This window comes from Lissotriton helveticus, chromosome 9, assembly GCF_964261635.1.
Source record: "Lissotriton helveticus chromosome 9, aLisHel1.1, whole genome shotgun sequence".
NCBI classification, from domain to species: Eukaryota; Metazoa; Chordata; class Amphibia; order Caudata; family Salamandridae; genus Lissotriton; species Lissotriton helveticus.
In genome coordinates, this window is record NC_136070.1 from 42,049,069 (window position 1) to 42,058,262 (window position 9,194).

Consider the following 9,194-nt stretch of genomic DNA (forward strand, 5'->3'; position numbering starts at 1 on the left):
TTGGATTGTAAATATCAACACATCACTTGGCATCGGGTTTGTGCTAAACAAATAACGCAAACCTGATGTTAAGTCTTTGTAAACTAGGTACTTTGTTTTGAGTGTTTTTTTAATGAATTAGCACCACGTCACTCTTTGTGGGGGGCGACCACCTTCATATGGGCTGGCCTTGGCGACTAATGTAACAGTCCCATTTTTGCATGTGCAGATTTAGTCATTGTGATGTCCAAGCAACTGGTACTTTTTCATACCAAATTTACACCTGATTGATTATGCAATCAGAATTCACACATAGATTGAGTTTATTCTACTTTTTTGACTGGCTCCTTTTATGCATGCATACATTAAACATCTATAGTGTGTAAACATGTTCATGTGAGAGTTTTTCTTCTGCGCATCAGCGGCTGGTTCTGAGGGTCCTGCAACCCAGCCTGCTAGAAATGCCTTGGTTCTCATTTAGGACCATATTAGCAAACATTTTCTGCTGAGCTTTCATCTTAGAAATGAGTGATGCAAACCTGCAGTTGGGGTCAGATTTGCAAACCCTTTTCTGCAAGATTTACATCACAAAAGTGACACAAACCTGTGCACCCACCCATGCTTTTTAATGCCAAACCACATCTACCAACAATAGAAGACAAGGTTTTGCTCCAATAAAATAACTCCACTTTGAAGCAGGCTTTAAAAGGAGAAATATTTTTATTTCTAATTTTCTGACCTTGCATGTTTACTGTATTATACAGCACACACAAAGTAGTACACATTTTAGAGCTTGTCTATGCATCATATTTTATGCTGGAAGAATACCTTTCCAGTACAAAACCTATGCTGAACTCATGCAGACACCTCTGCACTATGGTGCAAAAGTGTGTCCCTGGCGCTCAGCAGCCTAACTGTTTGCATGCGCTAGGTAGCGGGGAGGAGAATGCCATTTCTCTGCAGATATGGTGCTTTCCTCCTCTGTCCCTGTCACTGCACCTGTGTACCTGGTGAACTGGCCCTCACACCTATCTTCTAGCAACTCTCACTCTTTCAGCCCTTGATGGGGTGTGAAAGAGACTCTTGTTAGTGTCTGGGAGGAGGTGTTGTGCACAGGAGGGGTCCTGCTCCATGCAGGTGAAAGAGATGCTTGTCAGTGTCTGGGAGGGGGTGTTTCTGCATAGGAGGGGTCCTGCACCATGCAGGTGAAAGAGAGGCTGGTTAGTGTCTGGAGGGTGGGGGGGTGGGTTGTGCACAGGAGGGGTCCTGCACCATGCTGGTTCAGGATCACTGTCAACTATTGGGATGCAAATAGGGTTGCCACATTTTCAAGAGAAAAATGCAGGCCATTTGTTGCTGTTTTATGTGTCTGCAAAGGCTTTGACGCAATACTAAATAGCACTTCAAATCAAAATCAAATCAAAAAGCCTTTATTCGGTACATTTCACATGACCATAAAAGCATACTAAAAACATCAGTTAAAAATACAATATTTACACAGTCACATCTATTTACAAATACAGTCCATATTTGACAAAAAAATCCAGAGGGGCAATTTGATATAATTTCAATAAAGTCTTATAAATCCATCAATCATCACAAAAGATTAAAATACATAGGTGTTTTTAATATCACCTATTTTAAATATTGTGCGTTATATTATCCGACATCAATTCTCATAATTTTCATAGGTTAGGACCTCCAAATGGGAACAAGTCTTTCTTTTCTTAATAGACAATTGGATAAAAATACAAGCAGCATTCATAATCTTTTCATCCTCCAGGCTACATATATAATTAAAAGCTTCTTTATAATAATAACATTTGTTTTCCAGGAAAAGGGGTTTCAGAGCAAATTTGCGAATATCCCTATAAAGTTCACAAAAAAGTACAAAGTGCAGCGTGGTTTGGGGAGATTTTCCATGAAATAGCACTTTAAATAAAATCGTATGTACTCATTTGTAAAAAGATGTTTATGTCTTTCTTCACCTTAATCATTACTCAGGGATTGAATGCAGCTCTAGGACACAGTTAAATGTATTTAGGTTTATATTTGCTGTTTTGATTATTTACAGATAAGGGCTAAAAATAACGACTTTAGGGGATTGGCTTATTTTTGTACCAGATGAGACATGAAACAGAACACAATGGGACAGAAAACCAGCCAGATGGGAACCCTAGATGGAAACAGCCTTGAATGACGAATAAAACCATTTCTTTGCAGTTTTGTATAGCGCAAACTCGACCTGAAGGTTTTGGAGTGCTTCACCTTAGAACCGGGTACATTGCACAATGAGACATTCGTTTTCAAAGCACAGGGAAAATACGTGATTTGCCCATAATCGGAGGATCTCGAGCTGACGCAATGACTGGAACCTGGTACCCCAGTTATAGATTCTGCAGCTCTAGCCGTAATGCCACATCCTGGTTAGACGGAGGCTGGAAGGCAGAAGCCACATGAAAGATGAGCTCTTTATGTGCTTGTCGTTCAAACTGGGCTTGGGCTTCGAGCTGAGACAGAGCAAGTCTTTGGTGTCTATTTCTCACATTAAGCCTGTTTCAAAGTGCTGCCGTATTGTCAGATCATTGGATGTGGCACAGGGAGAGTATTATTTGCCCAGGATCAAACTGTTTTTTAAATGAGTAGACCCAGGACTGCAGTACACTGCTTCTCGGTACAAAAGCTATCTATTTACCACTGCACTGCATTTAGGTGACTATACATATGAAGGGGAACCGTCCTTCTTCCAGGAAATATTCAGTACATTTTTTTAAAATCTTAGGGCCAGATGTAGGTAATTCTATTTTACCGACTCATAAATACCGAATTTTACCGATTCGGTATTTATGAATCGGTAAAATAGAAGGAGGGAGATGTAGGTAAATTATTTATTTGAATTACCGAATCTGTAAAAATTGGTATTTACCGAATCGGTAAATACCGATTCGGTATTGCCCATCGATTCCTATGGGCCTTGAAGCCCATAGGAATCAATGGGCAATACCGAATCGGTATTTACCGATTCGGTAAATACCGAATCCTCCTGCAAGGGTGCAGGGGTGTGTCACTTTGACACCCTCTAGCACCCCGAATACAGGCACGTGTAACATGTGGCACACATACATGCCCTAAGGGCATGTCTGTGTGTCACATTGCACAATGTGCATGCACAGATGTGCATGCACACCTGGATTCGGTATTTTACCACACAATAGGATTGTGTGGTAAAATACTGACTCTTAAGGGCCTGTGGCACTCTCAGGAGTGTCACCTACATTTGGATTTACCGAAACGGTAAAAATAACGATTCGGTATTTTACAGAATCGGTAAATTTACCGATTCTGTAAAATAATGGCCCCTACATCTGAAAACCCAAATACCGGTCGGTAACGGACGAATTCGGCCATTACCGACCGGTATTTGGGCTCCTACATCTGGCCCTTAATGACTAGCAGTTTTTACAATGACTCAAAATACTCCCAATCTAGTCAAAAAGGGAGCAGCAGAGCAATAAGAAGGCCACTGGAATTATTTGATAGGGGAGGGTCAAATTATGCAGCAGGGGTTAGTAAATTATGCACCAAGAAAATGTATTTTATGTGGCATAATTAGGCACATTTTATTATAATATTACTACTTTATTTTGTAATTTTTGCACTTGTTAACACTGCCTTGGCATTGAGTGCACTTAATTAGTACCAGTTTAACATCCAAATGTATCAAAAAGCAACAGAAAGGTAACCAGTTAGGCTTTGCAAAGGATCTTCGGCTGCAATGCAACATGTGTTGTTGTGTTATTAGGAACTTTTGAACCATTTGAGCTAGAAACAAAAGTTGCTCTTGTTAAACCTGCAGATTATGCAGCAGATGCAGCAAATCTATGATTATGAAAGAATGAAGTGGCTGCACAATCCCAAATTCCAGTGGCCCTGACAATAAATTCAGAAAGTGATTGCCCAAGAGCACACAATTTGGCCAAATGGAAGTCCACGATTAAAAACTGTGTTTCCAGGTTCCATGCCTCCAGCTAGACCACTACACCACAATTGGGTAATTGGGTGTCTGTGATTGTGATGGCAGGGCAAAGAGGCTGCCCCTCCAAAGGAATCGCCACTCCGTTATGGGCCCTGCTCAGCTTTAGAACATGGTGACTATTTCCGTCATAAAACTTAGATTATATGATAAAATATCCTAGCTCGCTGGTTAAAACGTACCAGTTGCACCACGCCCTGTGGCAGTGGGTACTTACTGGACAGTATGCATTGTAGATACTGATATTTACCATTGGTGTGTCAAAGCTTATGGCTATTTCATCTAGCCTTATAGCCCGCCGTAGCGGGCTACACCAGCTATTAAAGGCCCGCTGAATCAGCGGGACTTTAATAGCCGGTATAGCCCTGCTACGAAGGGCTATAAGGCTATTAGAACATTCTGCCACTAGAGGGCAGAATGTTCTAACAAATTAAACAAAGGGTTCTCGAAGCTCGAGGGGATATAAATCCCCTCAAACTTCGAGAAGCCTTTGTAGAACATTGGAATGTTGTTCTGCGGGCCTTTACCGGCCCGTAGAAGCAGGGAACACTCCATTGTCTGCAATGGAGCTCCCAACATTCCAATGTTCTAATTCTATTTTAATACCAGAGTTCATTTTCTAAACTTGTCGCTGAAAATCGGGAATTGTGAGCAGTCACAACTTACTCCAGGAGATGGTAAAGGGATTAGAACTCAAATATAGTATGAAGAGTAATCACTCTCGATAAACTCAATCGGCAGCTGAGTTATATTTTAAAATGACCTGTTTTAGAGACGGATTTCGAATGAAGCCCCAATAATCTGTTATGTGACTCTTAGTACTCCTGCTCCCCAATAAACATCTTCCAAAGACTCGGCAAACAAAATGTGTCTCCATGTGTGCAGTGTTTCTCCAAAGGCATAAATTGTTCTGGGAAGTGATAATGTAAAATGTGAGCCCCTCCTCTGGGACCCATTGGAACTGTCTCACAGCTCTGTACCATGGCTCTGTGCACAGGTCGATGTCATAGTTCTGTGCTGTAATTTCCTGTGATTTCACGTTGAATGCAAATTAGAGGGACCTAACACACTCCCTCTCTGCCCAGGCATAGCTATTGGTCGGGGGCATGGGCATCAGTCATGCAGCAGGTGCAGCGACACTGGGCCCAGGGGTATTAAGTACCAAATGTTCCAAAAGAATGGCTTTATTGTACTATGCAGCCATTGGACAAGAGTGAGGGGATATATGACGTTACAACGCGGACTTTTACCACGCAGACCATTACCACGCATTTTTTACAACGCAGGACCCTTTACCACGCATACCATTACAACGCTGGTATTTACAACGCAGGTACTATTACAACGCATACCATTACAACGTAAGTATAGGTAAGTAAATAATATGGTAAAATAATTATTAATAATATTTTTTACATTAATAAATTATTATTTTAATATTTAATATTTTAATTATTTATGTTAATATTTAATTATTAATTTTTAAATATATATGTTAAAAATACCCCTGTACCCCAAAACCCAAACCCAGCCCTAAAACCTAAAAATACCCCTGAACCCCAAAACCCAAACCCAGCCCTGAACCCTAAAAATACCCCTGTACCCCAAAAACTGAAAACTGACCCTGAACCCTAAAAATACCCCTGCACCCCAAAAACTGAAAACTGACCCTGAACCCTAAAAATACCCCTGTACCCCAAAAACTGAAAACTGACCCTGAACCCTAAAAATACCCCTGTACCCCAAAAACTGAAAACTGACCCTGAACCCTAAAAATACCCCTGTACCCAAAAACTGAAAACTGACCCTGAACCCTAAAAATACCCCTGTACCCAAAAACTGAAAACTGACCCTGAACCCTAAAAATACCCCTGTACCCCAAAAACTGAAAACTGACCCTGAACCCTAAAAATACCCCTGTACCCAAAAACTGAAAACTGACTATGAACCCTAAAAATACCCCTGTACCCAAAAATTGAAAACTGACCCTGAACCCTAAAAATACCCCTTTACCCAAAAACTGAAAACTGACCCTGAACCCTAAAAATACCCCTTTACCCAAAAACTGAAAACTGACCCTAAACCCTAAAAATACCCCTTTACCCAAAAACTGAAAACTGACCCTGAACCCTAAAAATACCCCTTTACCCAAAAACTGAAAACTGACCCTGAACCCTAAAAATACCCATTTACCCAAAACCCAAACCTAAAATATTTTAAATAAAATGATATACTTACCAATACTTACGTTGTAATGGTATGCGTTGTAAAAGTACCTGCGTTGTAAATACCAGCGTTGTAATGGTATGCGTGGTAAAGGGTCCTGCGTTGTAAAAGTTGCGTGGTAATGGTAGGTCGTGGTAAAAGTTGCGTGGTAAAGGTTGTATACCGAGTGAGGGGGTACTTTTACTGTGCACTAGCACTCATGGCACCATTGTTCTGCTATTCGCCCCTCTTCCATGGGCCTTGCAGCCATGTTCCAGAGCTGCGAGGCCTGGGAGAGGCCTCCTTCTCTGGGCATTACAGTCGACCATGGTTGGAAACTCAGGGGAGGAGGCGCTAGTCAGTGAGTTTAGCCGAGCAGGAGTATAGCTGTGAGGCTCATTAGGGTCCTCTCTGAGTGATGTAGCTATCAGTAGTGCAGCAAGTGCAGTGGAACCAGGTCTCATGGATATTCTGGACCTAATGCACCCAGATTGTGGGCGTGTTTTACTGTCACGCATCATTATCTTGCATCAGGGCCCATTACTGTGCCACTGGTCTCTTCCCTCATGACACACAAGATGACGGACGGAATGTTGCACAATGGCAAAACATTCCCCCAGTCACAGATCTGGGTTTAATCCATCGTTATTTTGCTCACCAAGCCACCCCAGTTCAGACATGGCCATATGCAAATCAGTCTTAACCCTGTGCCTCGTGGGAACAGTCCAGCCCGAACTGCCAAGCCATGTCTTCCCTGGACAGAAATCAAGCATCCTAGGACTGGTTTCTGGCTATCAGCCGTCTTCAGTCAGGATAGCTTGACTCCAGTGGCTTAGTGAGCAAGGAACCCACGTCTGGGCATACCCTTCCCACATAGGGTGAACAGCAAAACACACAAGATGATGGACGGAATGTTGCACAATGGAAAAACATTCACCCCCAGTCACATATCTGGGTTTAATCCATCGTTATTTTGCTCACCAAGCCACCCCAGTTCTTCCCTCATGCACCGCACAGCCATGATCCAGAGCTACAAAGGTCAGGGAAGGTCCATCTTCCCCTAGGCCTACCAGCCATTGCCCAGTGTTGAGAGAACGAAGTGAGGAAGCCTGCTGTTCTGCGCCGTGAAGCATTTGTCCATGTCTGTAAGGCCGAGGGAACGAGGCCCCTCTGACGGGCATAGCAATCAATAGGTCAGCAAGTGCAGAGGGAACGCATTCTAGGGGTGTTATGGGTCCAAAGCGTCAGCGCGCCCAAATTATGGCTGCATTTTACCTTCCACAAAAAAAGTATACAAAAAGTCATGGATAGAATTTTGAATTAATCACAGCAACTGGTAATTACTCAGGGCCACATCCCAGATCATCATTATTTTTCCCACCATGCCACCTCAGTTTGGACCCAGCCATATGCAAATCAGTATTGACCCTTCTCCAATGGGAAAAGTCCAGGCTGAACTGCCAAGCCAGATCCTCCCTGAACCAAAACACCAGCAACCCAGGACAGGTGTTGCCTTAATTAGGGATCATTAGCCAGGTATAGCTTGGTGTCAGTGACAGTGTGCACGGTACTGAAACCGCTTGGTGTAAGTGCGCTTTACAAATATATTTAACATAACATAACTGACACCTAGGCATACTCCTCCTACTTAGGGAGACTCACTAAAGTATACAATGAAGTGAAAGATTGAATGCTGTAATTATTCTCAGCCACTGCTGAGGCTGATACCCCATATGATAAATTGCAGTCCACCGCGTCAGCCTCATCCCAATTTGTAGACCTCTGCTTACAACATTTCACTTTATATTATGTGCACTTCCAACTTGAGAGATTTTACTTAGATGATGTGCCACGGATTTTTTGTTCTATATTGTTTTACCCCTAGAAGTTCTATTGAGTTGTTTTGCTTTTTTGCTCTGTATTAGACATAAAAATAGTATTCACAAAGACAAAATACTGACCAGACACAACCCTAGAGGCCTGGCCTCTCTCCCAAGGGCCTTGCAGCCATAGATAGTCCAGGACTGCTAAGTCCAAGGAAATGGACCGGTCACTGGGCCTGGCTCACAGCATTATTTAATTGCATTTGAACGTGTGCTTTCCAGGCTCTGTTCAAAATTAGGAAAATCAAATGAGAGGAGATGTATCTCAAATCTGTTAACTTAATCTGCATCATGCTTACTTACAAAATGAAAAGCACTCAGGAACCATGTAAGTGTACACTACTTGTTAGTATCAGAACATTTAAAGGCTTCATTGGACATTGATAGAGGTGTTGTAGCTATGGCACATGACATTATACCTTTTAGCCTACATATGAAAGTATTCCGTGGTTCCTGGTATTTTTCGGTGAATAGGGGGATGCCTTTAATAGAAGTCAAGCGATTTTCAACTCTTTTATTTGCTTTCATATCTTTTTTGCACATCCCCTGTCTTGCACTGGGTATCTGAGCAACCATCTTGGAATTGTAATCCACCCTAGCCCCCTTTATTTAGGGTGTTCTCCATGCTGCAGAACACCTCACTAGGGCATGATAAATTATGACCACACTTTTTTTATTTTTTATTATTTTACAGAGTTTTATATAGCGCGAACTTGATGCGTATAGGGTATCGGAGTGCTTTACATAGCACCAGTTGCATTATATGAGGACACATTCAATTTTTTGGTTAGGCACGGGGAGATTAAGTGATTTGCCCCGAATCACAGGATGTTCAGCGTCACTGCAGAAACTCGAACCTAGTTCCCCAGATTTGAGATCGACCGCCCTAGCCGTTAGGCCAACTCCTCTCCCCTCACATCATAACACTGTGAAGGAACGCCACAGGTCCTCATTGCCGACCCGCACCATCTTCAAGCTCAGCAGCATTATCTGCAAAGGTATCACAATATGTGTACAGTCCACAAACCAGCTACCTGTCCCATCACCCCCTGACTCTGCGCTTGTCATCGACCCTGTACAGCGCTCCGCTGCTT